At 41.0% G+C, this 21289-nt stretch overlaps 1 protein-coding gene across 2 annotated transcripts in view; it reads left to right on the forward strand.

The window, feature by feature from the left end:
- cdk14 (cyclin dependent kinase 14) overlaps positions 1 to 21289 on the forward strand; it is a 776693-nt gene that overhangs the window by 660544 nt on the left and 94860 nt on the right. The window lies entirely within an intron of this gene.

Consider the following 21289-nt stretch of genomic DNA (forward strand, 5'->3'; position numbering starts at 1 on the left):
TTATTATTGTAGTTATAATTGGGCCCCTATGTGATCCAAATATGGCTGCCATATCTTGATAAATATGTCATTTGTTCTTTAAGTTGTATGTAATTTTTTTCTATAGGTATGCAACTATTCATCTCAGCAGTCCATCGTGCTATATGAAGAGGGGAGTTGGATTTCAAAGTAATTGCAATACATTTCTTAGCCACTGCTAAGGCTATTTTAACAAATTAAGTTTGGAATTTAGTTATTTTATTGCTATTTCAATAAAGTTGCCCAAAAGTTAAAGCTCCAGGTCGCCTCTGAAGGCCACCCCTGTTACACTTGTTAATATTTTGGTAATATACTGCCAGAAAGGTCTCTCCTTCACATACAACCAAGTAGCATGTACAAACATTCCTATTTCTATCCCACACCTAAAATACATCTCCGATATTTCAGATTTTAATTTATGCAACTTCTGTGGTGTGAGACACAATTGGTGTAGAAAATTATGTTGCACTAATCCTTATCTTGTATTTATAATTGATGTCATGCTATCCAAACACCACTCAGACCAACATCTTTCCACTATTGCTACACCTCGATCTGACTCCCATCTCGCTCTCTCTATCTCTGTAAACCTGGTTTTGCACTTTGATTCTGGAGAGCATAGTGCATCTTGATTATAAAATTAGGTGTATCCCCAGTCAAATCCTGGATTCCATTTCACTAATTTCAAGTGGGGCCAAATTTGACTCCCATTTTTATCTTAGGAAAGATCTTAGCTGGAGAAAACAAAAAAAGTCCCATTAGCTACTCCGTATTTATGTTTTAATTGTTCAGAAGACGTGAGATCCCTCCACATAATAGTCATCATATTCCTTTGTCATAAACATCCATTCAATATTTCGATACCAAGACTCATGGGCAGCAACACATTTTTATATACTCGTGTTCTTAGTGATGTACCTGGTTTTTTTCTCTAATACACACATTTATTTCTAATCCTCCACATCTCCATCGGGCACACAAAACTCAAAACGGTCAACCAGTTTACCTATCACGGCTGCACCATTTCATCAGATGCAAGGATCGACAACGAGATAGACAACAGACTCGCCAAGGCAAATAGCGTCTTTGGAAGACTACACAAAAGAGTCTGGAAAAACAACCAACTGAAAAACCTCACAAAGATTAGTGTATACAGAGCCGTTGTCATATCCACACTCCTGTTCGGCTCCGAATCATGGGTCCTCTACCGGCATCACCTACGGCTCCTAGAACGCTTCCACCAGCGTTGTCTCCGCTCCATCCTCAACATTCATTGGAGCGATTCATCCCTAACATCGAAGTACTCGAGATGGCAGAGGCTGACAGCATCGAATCCACGCTGCTGAAGATCCAACTGCGCTGGGTAGGTCACGTCTCCAGAATGGAGGACCATCGCCTTCCCAAGATCGTGTTATATGGCGAGCTCTCCACTGGCCACCGTGACAGAGGTGCACCAAAGAAGAGGAACAAGGACTGCCTAAAGAAATCTTTTGGTGCCTGCCACATTGACCACCGCCAGTGGGCTGATATCGCCTCAAACCGTGCATCTTGGCGCCTCACAGTTCGGCGGGCAGCAACCTCCTTTGAAGAAGACCGCAGAGCCCACCTCACTGACAAAAGACAAAAGAGGAAAAACCCAACACCCAACCCCAACCAACCAATTTTCCCCTGCAACCGCTGCAACCGTGTCTGCCTGTCCCGCATCGGACTTGTCAGCCACAAACGAGCCTGCAGCTGACGTGGACATTACCCTTCCATAAATCTTCGTCCACGAAGCCAAGCCAAAGAAGAAGAAGATATTAATATAGGGTTATCTGTCTTTTTTGTTATTCACTGTCTCCTATTTTATTGAATTCATTCCCATTCAGATACAAGAGGAGGGACTGTCTTCAAAGAAGAATAATAAAAATCTTGCTTGTGTTGATAAATAATACTGCTTAAACTCTCCTCATAACTGAGTATATCTACAGGGAATGCTGCGATCAGAGGGCAGCAGCAGTCATCAAAGACCCACACCACCCAGCACACACACTGTCCTCGCTGCTGCCATCAGGAAAGAGGTCTAGGTGCCATAAGACTCACACCACCAAGTCCAGGAAGAGCTGCTACCCCTCCACCATCAGACTCCTCAACAACAAATTCAATCAGGAACTAATTTAAGGACGATTACTCGTGCACTTTATTGATTTTCTTTTGTTCTCTCTGTATTGCACAGTTGGTTTGTTAACATTTGTTATCTGTTTACAGTTCTTTTATTGTTTACATGTTTACGCTGTGTACAGTTTATTTTTTGCACTATCAATTGGTGGTAATTCTGCTGCACCCACAAGAAAAATGAATGTCAATAAATCTGAAATAAATCTAAATCTGAAATCTGAAGCAATAAAGGCATTTTTCAAAGCTAAAACTGATCTAAATCCAATTGAGCAAGCCTTCCATATACTGAAGAGAAAACTTAAGGGGACAAGCTCCCAAAACAAGCAGGGGGTAAAGATGGCTGCAGTAATGGCCTGGCAGAGTATCACCAGAGAGGATACTCAGGACATGATGATGTCTATGAAGCACATGCCATGCAAGGCATATGCAACAAAGTACTAAACATGACCACTTTAATATATATAACATTGCTGTGCCCCAAATATTATAGGGGCCTGAAATGAGGGGACAATGTATAAAAAGTGCTGTAATTTCTGCATGGTCAAACCAAAATGTATGCAATAGCCTTGAATAAAATCTGGAATGTGCACTTTAATCACGTGTGAATTGTTTGATTACAAATTTAAAACTGTGGCGAACGGGCAAATAAAGGAAAAAGGTATTCCCAACATTATGAAGGGCTCTATATAACAAGGAAAATGGAAAATTTAGAAATTAATAATTAAAAACTTTTGCAATGTGTCGAATGTCATTTTTGTTTTGGTTGTGTCCAAGCAAATGTGTTGCCATAGATTATCAGCCATTCTCAATGCTGACCATATAGCACCCCTCTCCCCCTGCCCCCAGAGCAAGGGAGACAACACATTTAAGAGGGACTATGGACTAAACTCCTATATTTTTTTAAATGTTTTTTATGTAGGGGTTAGGGGAGAAGTAAAGAAGAAACCAACAAACTCGATTGCTTCACAGGGATGGGGGCCCATAAACATTGAACGGAGTCCTAAGAGGCCATAGTTTTTAAAAAAGTTTGAGAATGGCAGGTTTATAATGTAACCACATGGTTAATGCAGTCAAGGGATATATTTTATTGTGAACTATCATTTTTTGTTGTATCAAAGTTCAATTAGTTCTATACATAATTCAACATTTGCATTGCATTGATATTTTTCTTTTCCTTTCCCTACCCAAAATTATGGAAGTTCTATGCAAAGATGATTGACAGGATGTAAGATTTGACTGGATGAGTCCTCTCATTTGTAGGTCAAGAAGGCTAGTTGGTAGTAGCTGCCAAAAGATGCCAGCAAAATGAGAACTACATGACTTTGAGGCAAATAGTACACCCTCGAATGGCATGCCATCTCCTTATTTGCAAGTTACAGGATGCAAGTTTAGTAACACTGCAAAGGAGAGGAAAGTGAACCCAAATGGAAAAGTTATTGAGGCAGTCAATAGATTTTTGGTATAATTTGTTTATCATGAGTTGGAGGGGGAAATGGGGGAGGAAGGCCAGAACAGAGGTCGTGGGCCTACAATTTTGAGGGGGCCTACTCTCCCTGGTAGAGGCAAAGCAAGGGGACCCTTTCCCTTGGTAAAGAATATTGATTTTGTAAGGGGAGTCAGGCAAAGGGGTTCAGGATCAGTAATTTGGCAATATTATATTATCTATTGGTCAGTGGTGGAAGCAAAATTACTGACCCGTACATAAATCATATGCATTTAGCACTGATTACAGGCAGACACGATTGCAGCGGTTGCAGGGGAAAATTGGTTGGTTGGGGTTGGGTGTTGGGTTTTTCCTCCTTTGCCTTTTGTCAGTGAGGTGGGCTCTGCGGTCTTCTTCAAAGGAGGTTGCTGCCTGCCAAACTGTGAGGCGCCAAGATGCACGGTTTGAGGCGATATCAGCCCACTGGCGGTGGTCAATGTGGCAGGCACCAAGAGATTTCTTTAGGCAGTCCTTGTACCTCTTCTTTGGTGCACCTCTGTCACGGTGGCCAGTGGAGAGCTCGCCATATAACACGATCTTGGGAAGGCGATGGTCCTCCATTCTGGAGACGTGACCCACCCAGCGCAGCTGGATCTTCAGCAGCGTGGACTCGATGCTGTCGACCTCTGCCATCTCGAGTACTTCGACTTTAGGGATGAAATCGCTCCAATGAATGTTGAGGATGGAGCGGAGACAACGCTGGTGGAAGCGTTCTAGGAGCCGTAGGTGATGCCGGTAGAGGACCCATGATTCGGAGCTGAACAGGAGTGTGGGTATGACAACGGTTCTATATATGCTTATCTTTGTGAGGTTTTTCAGTTGGTTGTTTTTCCAGACTCTTTTGTGTAGTCTTGTGTAGTTTTGTTCTCTGCACTTTTCTTGGAGCTGTCTGAGGGCAAAGACCATGTCAGTAGTTCCTCTGTTTGCGCGAAAGCCGCACTGTGATTCTGGGAGAATATTCTCGGCGACACTAGGTATTATTCTATTTAGGAGAATCCTAGCGAAGATTTTGCCTGCATTGGAGAGCAGCGTGATTCCCCTGTAGTTTGAGCAGTCTGATTTCTCGCCTTTGTTTTTGTACAGGGTGATGATGGTGGCATCACGAAGGTCCTGAGGCAGTTTTCCTTGGTCCCAACAAAGCTTGAAAAACTCATGCAGTTTGACATGCAGAGTTTTGCCGCCAGCCTTCCAGACCTCTGGGGGTATTCCATCTATACCTGCTGCTTTGCCACTTTTCAGTTGTTCGATTGCCTACTACTACTAAATCATTAGTATATATTTTTTGTCTTGTCGTCTTTTTTTCCTTTTTTCCAGATATAAAAATATAAATTATAAATCCCCTCTCCAAAATGTATTCTCACAAATCAGGAGCACAGAAAAGACCAGAAAGAACAAGAGGAAAATGAAAAAAGGGGTCAACAAATGCTCTTTCAATTTGGATTAAGTGCAGTTTCAAGTAATTTTTGATTGAACTCACCTGTAGAATTGGGGCAAGGAGAAACTGTCGGAAACCTCATCCCCAAGCAAGGAGCCGTTGATTTGGGTAATCGTGCACAGGATTTGGATGAAGGCGCAGATGCAGAAAATGAAAATGGACAACAGAAAGAAACAGACATACAGGCACACTTGAAAGTGAATTTGGAAGACGAGAGGAGTAATCATAATGTAGGCCTTGACATTGGATGTGTCACAACCGAGTTTCCATCTCAAAAGGAAATAGAAAATTATGTTACAAATAGTCACATCCCTCTGCCTAAAACATTCTCAAAAGACACCTGCAATCATGTTTTCCTTCATTTGTGAATGAATATTTACAAGTGTGGTTGATTTAATGATCAAAATCTATTACAACGGTGGTTAACAACCTGTTTCTTTCCACTCATGTACCACTTTAAGTATTTCCTATGCCATCGGTGTTCTGTGATTAGTAAGGGATTGCTTAAGATGGTACGTGAGTGGGAAAGAAGGCTGAGAACCCACTGCTCTAGACCCAATTATTTTGCTTGAGAAAATTTGTCATTGGCCCATTTCCTTTGGAGTTAGGAAACTGTGCACATAACAAGTCAATTAGGTACGATTGAAACAGTGGTTTTCAAACTTTTTCTTTCCATCCACATACCACCTTAAGCAATCCCTTTCTAATCACAGAGCACCGATGGCATAGGGATTACTTAAAGTGGTATGTGAGTGGAAAGAAAAAGGTTGTAAACCATTGAACTAAAAGATCTGGTGAATTTTCTTGAAATAACACATTTAAAAAGAAATTAAAATATGATTTTAAAAACTCTCTTACAGTAAATTGCTTTCTCTGTGAAAACTCGTCACAAAATTGCCATTATTAGTGTAAATAAAAATGTTTAATAGGCAAATGTTATTGTTTAAAATTGGATTCTACCATGTCAAATCTGTGATAGTTAATGTTGGCAGGATTAAAATCTTTGCAAATAGTTTATATGCAAATCCATTTTGATCAACATATTATTGACTTATGAATGAAGTACATTAGCTTATCTCAGTGGGGTATGACTTTGTGCTTTGATTTTATCTCTTTTATTATGAGTGAAAGTGTAGTTTTTAAAAATTCTCAGTTTTAAAAAAAGCACTATCTGGGTACCCTAGCTTGTCAATTTCAATTTTTTTTCTACTAGGGATTAGTTTCAATGTACTGTAAGACAGACCTATCTTTTAACGTTCACTCCTTAATGTAAAGAGTGGTGTTTACTCAAATGAAACCTTATGAATTGACAGCTGTGAATGATGTTATCCTTGTAAATGGCATTATTGCCAATGAGGATCTCTGAAAATGGGCATGGATAGTGGCACTAGAACATCTTGTTAAATGACAGCTTTGATTTTGAAGTATCGACATAAAGAATTTTTTTTGAGTTGATTAAAAACATTAAATATGTTTCAGATTCTAAAAGTTTAATTGGTTGTATGTTAAGTGCATTTTGTACAGCTGGCTATGTGACCGAGTACATTTCTAAAAAAAAAATTTCAATGGGAGAAAAAAAAGTATATGAAATCGACCCTTGCAGGACATGGAATGCCTCAAATTGTTTGCAGTGACAATGGACCATGATACAGACATAGATAATTCCAGAACTTTGCAGAACAGTATGATTTTCAACATGTCAAAGAAAGGAGTGCACATAGTTGAACAGTTTCTCAAGAAAGCACTAGCCAGTGGCTTAGATCTGTATCTAGCTCTATTGAGTTACAGACCTTCACCACTTGAACATGGCATGTCACCTGCTGAGCTCCTGATGGGATGTAGTCTACACACCACACTTCCCTACTCTGTAGACCCAAACAAGATGTCGAAGATGTTGAACAGAAACAAGAGCATATGCAATAGAGACTAAAAGCAAACTATGACAAGTCAGCAAGAAGCTTAGGGCTACTGGCGCAACATGACACAGCGAGACTCAAAGATTCCAACACCTAGGACAAGAAGGTCACTGTTCCAGAGGAAGTAGATCCAAGATCCTACACTGTCAGAACAGAGGATGGTCAAATACTGAGGAGGAATCAAAAGACCCTGCTGAAAACACAATCGACTCTGCAGGAACAGACAAATGCAGAAGATTCAGCCTGCACAGCAACAGAGGAAACTCCACCAGTGCTAGACAGTAGTGGATCAATAGAGGTGACACAAGCACCTGTGTTACGAAGATCAGCATGTGTTATCAAAGTACCCTACAACTGCACACTTAAAAAATTTGTGGTGCTGATGTTTGTGTTTACATTTGTATTTAACTTTAAATGAAAATGAATTCTTTATTAGTATGTCATGTTGTTAGATTAAACATCTCAAGGAAAGGGGATGTAGTGATAAGAGTGCTAGTGACATTCCTGACCACTAGAGGGAGTTGGCGACAAGTTGTTTGCATTTTGGGGTTGGATTCAAGATAGATGCCTCCACAGAGTCTTATGTACTTTAGCGAATAAAGTATAATTGTTTTAAAAGAACACAAGTTTCTTTATAAAATAAAAGAAACATCACATATAACAAGCAATACACTATCAATATTTTATGCACATTAGAACTAAAATAGATTAGTAATATACAGGGAATCCCACCTTATCAAAAATCTTAAATTCAAACAAGCATAATCTTACTAACTTCAAAAGTCCAAAATACAAATATTTGCTCATTCCTACAAACAGCAGAACTAGTTTTCTCTCTATATACTTTCAGCAATTGTACTTTTTTTATGTCTTATTTGCCTTTGATGCTATTCATTAGAATTTGGTTCCCGTATCAAATAATTATTTTTGGGTTTATTTTCCAATTCATGGACAAAATCACATATTTTACAAAATCTGTAAAAACAGAATGTGCTTGACAAATGGGGACAGCCTATAAGGACATGAATCTTTCAAAATTGTAATAGCTTTTTAATATTCATCAAAAAAGAACATGCATGATATTTGTCTAGCAAGTTTATTTTCTCGCAATCTGAATATTCCTTTTTTTTTCTTGTTGAACTACATTTCTGATGGTTGTACTGTTCCCCGAACTTGGTCCCAATGCATTTTCTCCCCAGCCTCTTGATTTATTATGCCTCTGAGAGCTGAAAAGCATCAACATTTTGTGTCTGTGTATTTGCCATCTCACATAATGGAGATGAAAAGAATGACCCCACTGTGGCCTCTGTTCCCTTTTCCTGCTGCAGTTCGCACAACAGTGTCCCCAGCTTAATTCAAAAATGACAACACGGCTCATAAACATGCACAAAAAAGTTGTATTAATAAATTTAAAACAGGGAGCCTGTTGCCGTAAGCTATCACGAAGAAGGGGAGGACCAGTATATTGGATAACATATGTTCATATTAAGATCAGATAAAATGTGATGACTTTTTAGCTGACTTCATGCTGTGCTATAAATTCATGCCTGATTGAAACAACTTTGCATTTCTTATGGTGGAGGATTTTAAGGCCCATCTGCCAACTCAAAGTATTAAAATCCAAGGTTTTGGTGCTGCCTCATCTCCACCCAAATTCCATCATTGTGCTTGAAATGTTACTAAAGTGGAAGCACAGAGGGCAACAAAAAAAAAATAAGGCCACTCTGAAAACTTTAAAAGAAACGCAGAATGAATGCTTCAGTTGTTGGCTTTTTTTGAACAATTACCATACCTAGGGGAATATGCAGGGAATAGTTAATTATGACTAAATGAGTCCTTTTAAAGTCAATGCCAGGCCCCTGGTTTCAACTGTCAATGCTATGAAGGATATTGAATTGGAAGGCTGGTCTTCTTGTCAGGCGGTGGGATGGGCCGCTTGAAATGTAAAACAAGACAGTGAAAAGATAGCTATTCTCAGAGCAACCTCAGTTGAGGGAACAGAGCAAAGTATTTGCATACTTCTTCTCTAAAATGGTTTAATCCAAAGGGGGTGGGGGGGAGAGATTTCCATATTGTTAGCTGATGCTTTGTTAAAGGATGAAGAGTGAGAGGGGAAAAAAAACCCTGATGAAGGGGCCCGTCTTCTCCCTGAATTACCCTGCTCGCAAGGCTTGCATATGACAGCATATACCTTATCATAATTGGTCTCTTTTTCAGAGCAAAGGGATGTTGCTCAGGGGTTCTCAGGCTTCTTAGAATGCCCACTTTATTTTTTCCGTAAAGTGTGCATGAAACATTGATGAAATAACTTCCTGACTGACTTTTTTTCAAATGCAGCCTATACTTTTGGTATGTTCTTATTTTTTAAGAGAGGATGCAGTGTCTCTGCTGTGATTTTCATCTGATTTTATTTTAATATATTTTAGTGGAATTATGCAACATTGCATAAGCAAAGATGAAGGAGTATTTTCTTATTCTGTGTTTTGTTTATAGCTGAAATGACTCATGCAGCAAAGCAAAACAATTGTGATAATAACAAGCTTCCATGAAATTTCTCCACTTCACTAAATTGATGTTATAGAAAGATTTAATGGAATGCAAGTTTATTGCAGACCTTAACTATTGAATTTTAAAGCTTTTGTTTACAATGATATATTAATTTTTTAATCTTTAAATGTGAAATTATGTTAAAAAAAAACAATAGAAACGCTAAACAATGTTGACCAAGCAATCGCAAAGGAAATTTCTCTAACATTCAAACATTTAATTAGCATTCAGATAAACTTTCAGTAAAAATGTTGTGAATTCTTTGGACTCGTGTCCATTTTAACACAAAATAGCTTGACTTTAGAAACTGCAGTCCAGAAATTCAACACCAGTAGAGGTATGTTAATTGATTACCATTATTGAGCCAATGAGCAAATTCAGCTACATCTATCTCCCAAGGTGTCCTGCATGTTTGAATTGGTCAAACAAGGAAACGTGATTCCTTTGCGAGTTGCATTAGTGCTGAAGTTGCAGAAACCTAATAGCCTGAATGCAGAAGTCTAATTGTCTGAATATGCCTGAGATTGTTTGATCTTGCAAGCTAAGCAGGCTCAGGCCTGGTCAGTACTTGGAAGAGAGACCACCAGGTGCTGTAATTTTCTGTGACAGGCGCTGGACTCTCTAGGCCATTTAATGTCAGACCTCCGCCTTGAGGCCAGCTACAGGAGCGGATGGAAAACTCAGAACTTACCTTTCAGACAGCAGCCCTAAAAGGCTGCTCCAGCGTCCCATTCATATCCAGAGGCACCTCGTAGAGCCCTCCGGATCCGATGGAGCGGGTGACTGGTCCCATAGTGTCACCCGTCATAAATGCATGGCAGAGCAACAGCTGTCTTCCCTACCTATAATCCTCCACACAGATGGAAATGCTCTGTGGTTCCCAGAACAGTTCCAGCTACATGGAGGATTTTGGGTAGGGAAGACGGCCATGGTTCTGCCATGTTTTGAGCTGCAGAGAGTGCCCCCCGTCCACCTTCTGATGGCTCCCACTGCCCCGATAGTCCCTGCTGACAGTTCCCGCTGCCCTGCCAGCCCCCATTGACACCTCCTGCTGCTTCACTGGCCCCCACTGCCCCAACTGGTCCCTGCCACCCCCTGACAGCTCCTACTGCTCCTGCCCACCACCCCTGCCATGTAGGGAGAGGGGTCAGTGGGGAGATGTTGTGGGCTGACGGCATTATCAGCCCACCCATAACCAGCCCCTTGTAGCAGCTATACATTCAGGTCAGGCAGCGGAGCACAGTGCTCCACTGAATATCCTTCCCTGTGAAGGGTTGGAATCTGCACCTCGGAGCCAGCCATGGTGCATTCAGGAAGGTACATCTTTAGCCATAAGGCAAAGAAACTCCACCTTTACAACCGAGTGTTTGGTCTACCTTACAGTAGACAAAAGTTAAAGAATTTCATGTATGTTACATTCTAAATGTAGTATTATGTGAAAATAATTGAACATTTACCTTTTACTTTTTAGTGGAGGGTCAGGGCTCTATAACAAGTAGTTCTGGGGGCCAGAGATCAAGAGGAGAGAGAGGAAAATGATTCCATGGGTCTGTTATTGGAGGAATGAGGTGACCCTTTGAATGACTCCATTGCGAGCAAGCAATATTATGACCTGGATGAGATGAGACCTGGGTTATTTTGCCCAGTTTTAGTATCCTTTCCAAAAAAAATGTTCTTTGTTAAAAGTGTGACAGATTATAGATAAATTGGGGCAAGTTTTTTTTAGTGTAGGTCACATACAAACACTTTAAAACAGATCTTATTTAAAATACGGGAGCTCTGCTCATGCTTGACATGCCGGCTCCAAGAGCCTTTGCAAAAGCTTTGGAGAGTACCCAAGAAACTTTACTAATGCATTGTTGTTTCCAAAAAGGCAACAGATGAAAGAACTCGTCAGAGCTGCAGAGTGTCTGCTGTGGAACTTGCTGTTCTAAGAGGATCATGTGGTTTTGTAAGCAGAGAGAGTCAAACAGGCTTTTTTCTCAGAGAGAGAGAATTCAGTTCTTGAGTTCTGCAGTTCTACAGTTCAGCAGCAACAGCTGGGACTATGACAGGACAAGCTGGCAGGCTTGTGGAAAAACCACATTTGGAAGATGAGTTGTGAGTGCTTAGTTTAATCTGGTCAAAATCCTTTGGTTCATACAAGAGGAGAGAACTGGCTGCCTAATGTTTCACTTGAAATAAGAGAAACAAAAAGGAATTCTGTGGTGACCCGAAAGAAAGAGGTTATCATCTGGAAAACTTGATGGGGCAAGTTTCTTTGGCAAGACACTGAAGGGGCTGGTTACAAGGAATCAGTTGTGGGTGTCCAGCAAACAACAAAGCTCTCTCTGAAAATCGACAAGAACCTTCCTGAGCAGTAACCATTTACCTTTCAAGCACCAAAGCCTGGTGAATTTCATAAATGTTAAATTTTCTGTGCACAGTACAAGTATTGCCTACAACCAGTCTCTTGAAGGAATGAGAAGTGAGATTGGACTGTGAATCAAAGAACTTTTCTCAACTTACACACACATTACATAAACGTGCACTTAGAATTAGAAGGGGGTTATGTTAGGTTAATAGTGATAAGTTAAAGAGTGATCCTGTTTTCATATTTAAAAATAATTAAAAGCAATAATTTGTTTTATTAAAAGTAATCATTTGTCTTGGTGAATATCTATTGCTGCTGGATTTTGGGATCCTCTGTGCTCGTAACAAAAGCATGCAATGGAAATTCACTTCAATGGTTCATAGGATAGTGGTTTTGGTGTTTGAGGATAAATTAAAAAGAGAGAATCTCATCAAAACCTGAAGACGTTTTACAGGGATCGAGAATGTGGATGCAGGGAAGATGTTTCTCCCAGCTGTGGCTATTAGAATTAGGGGCACAATCTCAGAATGAAAAGTAAGCATTTTAGTTCTGAGATTAGGAGAAATTTCTCCACTCTTTGGAATTCCGTGGAGGCTCAATCATTGAGTTCATTCAAAACAGATTGTTGAACATTGAGAACTTGGGACCAGTGCAGGAAAATGGCACTGAAGTCAAAGATCAGCTATAATCTTGGTAAAGGGTAAAGCAAGCTCAATCAACCATATGGCCAAAGGTAGTGGCAATCAAAGAGCCCCAAATTAATTTCCTGGTCAATTCCTGTCATATTTGCTGATTTATTCAAAATTGAAGTTGGTGGGAACTTCCTTTTTATTGATAAAGATGCAAAATTCAAAAGGAGACTGAGAGGGACAAAGGAAAGGACTTCGGGACAGATTGCAAAGGAATAAAACAGAATGTTTGGAAATTGAAATACAGTACACCAGGGAAAAGGAGAGTGAGAATGGTAAATAAATCTGACTAAATAAACAGGAAAACGTAAGAAAATAAGGGTATAGTTTGAAGTGTTGCTATTCTAGCCATGCAGCTTGACAAAATATTTTTGTTTTCTTATTTTCACATGTCCATTTTGTCCAGGTGCATGACTAGAATAGCAACAACACTTTTAACTACTGGTACTTCAAGATGGCTACGAACCAATGTAAAGAAACAGCCTGTTCTTTTCTATTGAAGAAGTTGATATGTATCCTTTGAGGGGAGAGTCAGCTGTGGCTGCAATCCAAGCACACCTTCTCTCGGTGCTCAAAATCCTGGTCAGCCCTTCCAGCTATTATCTGCATACGAACAGTTTCTATTTGCTGATCATGGATGACATTCTGTTAGGTGCGTCTAGTATTTTCAGAATAACTATTTTGTAGCCCAACCTTGGGCAACACTGACTATGTCATGAAGCAATGATACGAGACAGATTACATGCAGGAAGAATATTCCTGATATTGGGGAAGTCCAGTACAAGGGATCACAGTTAAGGGACTCACAGTCTAAGGATAAGGGGGAAGTTACTTAGGGCAGCACGGTTGGTGTAGCAGTTAGCACAGCACCTTTACAACACCAGCATTCGGATTTGGGGTTTGAATCCTGCACTATCTGTGAGGAATTTGTACGTTTTTCCCATGTCTGTGTGGGTTTTCCTCAGGGGGGGGGGTTCCGATTTCCTCCCACCTTTCGAAACGTATCAGGGGGTGTAGATTAATTGGGTGTAAATTGGGTGGCAGGGACTCGTGACCAAAAATGGCCTGTTACCATGCTGTATGTCTAAATTTAAATTTAAAACTTAGGAATGAGTTGAGGAGAAATTACTTCACTTAGAGAGTTGTGAACTGCGGAACTCCCTTGAAAGCAAATGAGGCCAGTTCCTTGATGCAAATTATCTGTGAAGGCCATGATAATGCTGTTTCAACATGCAATATTAATCCAGATGTGGCACGACATTGTTGTGGTTCTGCAGTTACTATTGTCAGAATGACTATCATTGCCTCAAAAATCTGGAAGCTTGAGGTTTTAGGGGGTTCAGACAGTACAAATGTAGGAAAATATCACAGGCTTGGAATTCCAGCCTGCAATTCAAAGTCCCAAAAAGCAGACAAGACCAAGCCATTAACACCTTGTCCCTCCCTTCCCAGAAGCAATTAAGGCAGCTAATTAGAAATCATGCCCATGAAAGATACCCTTCACTGTGCTGCTAACTGCAACCAGCAACAGCTAAGCGGACTCATATCCACACAACGAGCTGTGAATGAAGGAAGTCCATTCATGAATGCTTCCTGCCCAAAACTCAGCTGTGCCGTTACTGTTACGTGATATACGCAGACTCTACTGTCAAAGGAGGCTGCCAGAAACCGACGCCAACAGATAAGCTGGTACAGGCCCCCCTCCCTATGCAGGTAGTTTCAGTCACCATTGTATGGCCCATAAGCTCGTTAATTCCAGTGGCTACAAAAGATATCAATGTACATTTAATGTGAACATTTCCAAACACTGTACATCTTATGAATGAACAAATGTATAATGCTAATCTTTACCTATAAACAAGAGTCAGTGAAAATCTGTGTTTGATAATTATGCAAAATAATAACATAAACTGTACCCTTTGCCTTGAATCTTAAAATGAGGTGACTGTCTACCCAACACTGAATATCGCTCATTCTCACCGATGTTACAAGAATAAAACTGTGTCTTGTATCCTTTTGGTTCTGTTGTGCCTTTTTGTATCCTTACAGAAGCCCAGACTTTAACAAATCTTCATCAATGACCAGATTTATAACCAGAATGAAATGTCTACCAACAAGAGTAAATCAAGTAATCTTAAAAATCATAACTCAGCTTAAAGTTTCTGTTTGAATTTGTGCAATTTTGATTTCAGTTGAAATCAGGGCACATGAAATGTAAGTAGTGGGTTGTGGCCTGATTCTATAATGTGCCTATTGACTGCACCCATCTGAAAGCATCACATGTCATAATGGATCAGGACGGACTCAATGCCAATGTATCCACTCTTCAGAGGCAATGCTTTTCTTTATTTAAAAAATATGGTGAACAAATTCAGTAAAGATTCTGGAGCATTCAAAGAAAGATTGAAGTTTGGTAGATGGCCATTTTAGCATCTTGGTTGCTTACCACCTTTCCAGGTCTCTGCACATTTGTCTCAATGTTGAAGCTTATTTGGTTTACCAAAGGTTAGATAAGGTTTCTTACAAAGATGTTCTATTCTCTATTACTTCATACTTTATTACTGTGTTGCAAACAGTAAATCCCAAACTCATTGGGCTGCAATGACCTTTTAGTAGTGTTCAGTAAGATAACCACCAATAGAGTTACCAACAAAATATCCTTTATTTTAGATCTTTTCTTCTATTCTTCTCTTTGGCTTGGCTTCGCGGATGAAGATTTATGGAGGGGGTAAAAGTCCACGTCAGCTGCAGGCTCGTTTGTGGCTGACAAGTCCGATGCGGGACAGGCAGACACGGTTGCAGCGGCTGCAGGGGAAAATTGGTGGGTTGGGGGTTGGGTGTTGGGTTTTTCCTCCTTTGCCTTTTGTCAGTGAGGTGGGCTCTGCGGTCTTCTTCAAAGGAGGTTGCTGCCCGCCAAACTGTGAGGCGCCAAGATGCACGGTTTGAGGCGATATCAGCCCACTGGCGGTGGTCAAAGTGGCAGGCACCAAGAGATTTCTTTAGGCAGTCCTTGTACCTTTTCTTTGGTGCACCTCTGTCACGGTGGCCAGTGGAGAGCTCGCCATATAACAAGATCTTGGGAAGGCGATGGTCCTCCATTCTGGAGACGTGACCCACCCAGCGCAGCTGGATCTTCAGCAGCGTGGACTCGATGCTGTCGACCTCTGCCATCTCGAGTACTTCGACGTTAGGGATGAAATCGCTCCAATGAATGTTGAGGATGGAGCGGAGACAACAATCAAATCATGTCATTATACAAAATATAGCACCTCATGGTACACATAGATTTTAACGATAGGCTGATATGTTTAAGTATCACAGGGAAGAATGAGAACATCAGAATTAGCTGAGAATGAGGGAATGAATGAATGAAAAGAGGTGAAGTCAGCAGGAACCCTGCTACAGAGGAAGGGAAGGAAGGTAAAGTATTCTGTTCATTTTTCTCCATTTTCTCATACCCTTTTCTATTCCCTACTGTCCATTTCCCTCATCCTTTCTCCTTACATTCACAACTATTTGGCCATTATCCCTGCTTTTCCACTCCATCGTCAGAACATCATTTAAAAGGGTGAACCCTCGCATGGCGTTGGGCCCTAATTAAGTACCTCACATGGTACTAAATATCTGCACCAACCAACAAGCTGGAGTGTTCACAGACATTTTCAACCTCTTATTTGGCAGTCTGAGGTTCCCACCAGCTTCAAAAGGCTATCAATTACCCCGGTACCCAAGAAGAGTAATGTTAGCTGCCTCAACGACTACCGCCCAGTAACGCTAACTTATACTGTGATTAAATGCTTTGAGAGGCTGGTCATGGCCAGAATTAACATATACCTAAGTAAAGATCTGGACCCACTGCAATTTGCCTATTGTCACAATCACTTCATGGCAGATGCAATATCATTGGATCTGCACCCAGCTCTGGATCACCTCAAAAACAGCAATTCATACTTACAGCTGCTCTTCGTAGATACAACTTGGCCTTCAATACCATTATTCCCTCAGTACTGGTCATGAAGCTACAAACTCTAGGCTTCTGTACCCCCACTCTGCAACTGGATCCTTGACTTTCTCATTGGAAGACTACAGTCAGTACGAATTGGAAACAACATCTCCGTCTCACTGATCATCAACACAGGCTCACCCCAAGGATGCATGATTAACCTACTGCTCTACTCATTATACACACATGACTGTGTGGCCATGCATAATTCCAATGCCATCTACAAGTTTGCCGATGACACCACAGTTGTATGAAGAATCACAAACGGCAATGAGGAAGCGAACAGGAAAGACAGATAGAATGGTGTAACAAAAACAATCTTGCACTTAACGTCAACAAAACTAAATTGTGGACTTCAGGAGGAAGTCAGGGGACCATGACCCAGTCTTCCTCGAGGGCTCAGTAGTGGAGAGAGTCAAAAACTTCAAATTCCTGGGTGTCAACATCTGAGGATCTGCCCTGGCGCTTCCATGTTGATGCAATCACAAAGAAGGCTCGCCAGCAGCTATAATTTGTGAGGTTTGAGGTGTCTAAGGAGATTCATTTTGAAGACTCTCAAAAACTTCTACAGGTGTACCATGGAAAGCATTCTGGCTGGTTGCATTACTGCCTGGTATGGAGGCATCAAATCTCAGAATAAGAATAAACTCCAAACATTACAGGCACCCGACTTCACTCCATCGAGGACATCTACATGAGGTGCTGTCTTTAAAAAGCAGCCTATATCCTCAAAGACCGCCACCACCCAGGCCATGCCCTCTTCACTGTCCTGCCATTGGGGAAAACTACAGGCAACTAAAGATGAGCGCTCAGCGGCACAAGGACAGTTCTTCTCCACTGCCATTGGATTCCTGAATAATCAATGTTCCAAAGACACTCCCTTACATTTTGTGTAGTCTTATTGTTTTTTTTTAATAGTAATGTTATAATATAGTTACAGCAATGAGCTCTCTGAACCCTTCTCCATTAACAATGGCGTGAAGCAAGGCTGTGTTCTCGCACCAACCCTCTTTTCAATCTTCTTCAGCATGATGCTGAACCAAGCCATGAAAGACCCCAACAATGAAGACGCTGTTTACATCCGGTACCGCACGGATGGCAGTCTCTTCAATCTGAGGCGCCTGCAAGCTCACACCAAGACACAAGAGAAACTTGTCCGTGAACTACTCTTTGCAGATGATGCCGCTTTAGTTGCCCATTCAGAGCCAGCTCTTCAGCGCTTGACGTCCTGCTTTGCGGAAACTGCCAAAATGTTTGGCCTGGAAGTCAGCCTGAAGAAAACTGAGGTCCTCCATCAGCCAGCTCCCCACCATGACTACCAGCCCCCCCACATCTCCATCGGGCACACAAAACTCAAAACGGTCAACCAGTTTACCTATCTCGGCTGCACCATTTCATCAGATGCAAGGATCGACAATGAGATAGACAACAGACTCGCCAAGGCAAATAGCGCCTTTGGAAGACTACACAAAAGAGTCTGGAAAAACAACCAACTGAAAAACCTCACAAAGATAAGCGTATACAGAGCCGTTGTCATACCCACACTCCTGTTCGGCTCCGAATCATGGGTCCTCTACCGGCACCACCTACGGCTCCTAGAACGCTTCCACCAGCGTTGTCTCCGCTCCATCCTCAACATCCATTGGAGCGCTCACACCCCTAACGTCGAGGTACTCGAGATGGCAGAGGTCGACAGCATCGAGTCCACGCTGCTGAAGATCCAGCTGCGCTGGATGGGTCACGTCTCCAGAATGGAGGACCATCGCCTTCCCAAGATCGTATTATATGGCGAGCTCTCCACTGGCCACCGTGACAGAGGTGCACCAAAGAAAAGGTACAAGGACTGCCTAAAGAAATCTCTTGGTGCCTGCCACATTGACCACCGCCAGTGGGCTGATAACGCCTCAAACCGTGCATCTTGGCGCCTCACAGTTTGGCGGGCAGCAGCCTCCTTTGAAGAAGACCGCAGAGCCCACCTCACTGACAAAAGGCAAAGGAGGAAAAACCCAACACCCAACCCCAACCAACCAATTTTCCCTTGCAACCGCTGCAACCGTGTCTGCCTGTCCCGCATCGGACTGGTCAGCCACAAACGAGCCTGCAGCTGACGTGGACTTTTTACCCCCTCCATAAATCTTCGTCCGCGAAGCCAAGCCAAAGAGAAGAAGAAGAAGAATATATGTTTACACTCTGACGCTGCAGAACACTGAATTTCATGACTTGTTCATGACAATAAATCCTGATTCTGATTCATCTCTCACTTTGCAACTTGCTGTTTTCCTATCCCAATTATTTCATTCTTTTCCTTTCTGAATCCCCTTTACTCCTGAGTTTTTCATTCTCCCCCTTTTCACACCAATCCCGTTCAGTTTTACCATGCACTCCCCTCACCTGGAGTTTTGCCATTCATTTTCATCTCCAGCCCTTCCACATGCTTAGCCATGATCTCAGACCTCAGGCTAGTACTTCAGTTATTTACTGATTGCTCTAAAACAAACATCAATTTCAAGGAATTCAATTCTACCGAGGAATTTTTTCACAGTGCTGAAAGGGTAGAGGTTTTGAGAGGAAGTTTAAGAACAGAACCCTCAGAGCAGAACAAACGCTTGCCACTGGTGGAAAGAGATTCGGCAGATGTGGATGATAAAAAAGACCAGAAATACAAGGATGCAGAGATTCATGAAGTTGGTAGAGTTGTCGACATGGTGTTATGAAGAGAATTGTAAGTGAAGAAGTAAATTTTAAAAGTGAGACCTTGTTGAAGCAGAGATTTGTATTGGTTAAGAAGCTCAGGAATGATAGGTGATCAAGTTTCAACACTGGTTAGAATATGGGGTGTGATTGAACATATTAGTAACAAAAACAGAGGCATGGGATTCTGTACAAAAGGAACAGGCAAGAGATGCCTGATTTTACAGAGTTATCAAAACAAGAAGATGCAGGAATTTGTTAAACATTTGTCCACCTTGTGTTTTTCAGAGAATGTAACGGATTATTCCATACAGAAAGTTGAAACTCATTTTGTCCTTTAAGTTTAGATTTCCCATCCATGTTCATTTTCCCATGATGTTGTTTCCTTTTGATTAAACCAAGAGTCAGAAAAGAACACAGAATGCAGGAGAAATGCTGGTGGAATTTGTTGGGGTGAAGGATCAGTTCATAGTAAAACATCAGCATTGTGCGTGGACAATATCACAGAAGTAAGTATTGGAGCTTTCTAGAGGCCAGGACTGGAGTTGTTAGAAAAATCAAAAGGAAAATCATCGAAGGTCAGGGATGTCAGTGAGAATAGAAAATGTGGATTGTGAAACTGTCAGGCAGAGGGGGCAGCAGAGAAAGAACCAGAAAGATCAAAGCATTCTCGGGTGGGGGAAGGTATGCCACATAAAGATCAGGAGAATAAAGTCAAGTACCCTGTACAGCTAAATCCTGATAAACACGTAACTACATTACAGGATTTTAATACTTGAATCAGGTTTTCCAAAATTCAGTATAAAAATAACTAATTTGCAAATCACAGTCTAGCAGACTATTTAATTGTCGATTTAGCAATTCATTCGAAGTACTGCAAAAATGTACATGTATACAAACGTGATTAGACTTCTGATATGTGCTGCTTTCTCCCAGTGAACTTTCACAATGGAATGATTATAGTTTGTGTGGAACAAAATTTTTAAAAATTGAGACAAATGGGAAATATTTAAACATATTAACATTTAAGTTAATGGTTGGTAACAAAATCTGTACATGAGGAGTGAAGGAATTTGTTTATTACTTTGACTATCTCAATTTCTTTCCTTCAGGTGTGTATTAATTCAAAGTCAACTGTATTTAATTCAAAGGTATAAGCTTAAACTACAGATCATTATTTCTTTACCAAATTGAGGTAACATCAAATTAATTATTTTTTTTCCTACTGCTTATTCCATCCCCACACTCTCCCACCCCCAAGTGCTTGGAAATATGTTTGTCTTTAAGGAAAACAATTTTTTTCAGTTAACAGAAATACTTTGAAGATGCAGCTCAAAGATTTTTTTTATGCTTGCAGTTTTAGTTTTGATTAAGAAAGCAGGAATTCATCATAAGTTGTTAAAAATTCAGGTCCACCACACACACCTTATCCAGTGTAGAGGCATCAAAATTGGTTTGTGCCTATATGTTTATGGTGCTAAATTTACACTGCTCATAACATAACAACATTTCCAGTTTTTGTGATTGTATGTTTGTGTCTCTCAAATCTTCATAAGTGGACTTTGCAACACTTTGTAGTTAGAAATGAATCTTCAAGCTGCTCTATTTCACTTTGTGAGACATGTAAGAGGTAGCCAGTTATTCTCACTTTTACTTAATTTACACACTACAACATAATGTAAAATAATAAGGATTCTAACAGTGAGTCATCTCGTGTGCTTTAAGCATGGAAATACTTCTGCATTTTGGCCTTTAGCCCAAGCAGACGTTTCTCGTACCGGAACCTGCTGTCTTCTTTTCAATGAGTGTTTGATTTCAGTGTCAGCTTTTTGACAACCTGCCTACCCACCACTTGAGTGGAATCCACGAGCATATCTTGGCAATGACCCATGCAGAGTTCAGATGAATAGAGTTGTCACAGATCTGATGAGGGTAAACAATCACTAGAATATTAATCCATCTTTCTTTGTTTCCAGCATGCAAGTACAGATCATCAG

This window comes from Narcine bancroftii, chromosome 1 (assembly GCF_036971445.1).
Source record: "Narcine bancroftii isolate sNarBan1 chromosome 1, sNarBan1.hap1, whole genome shotgun sequence".
NCBI classification, from domain to species: domain Eukaryota; kingdom Metazoa; phylum Chordata; class Chondrichthyes; order Torpediniformes; family Narcinidae; genus Narcine; species Narcine bancroftii.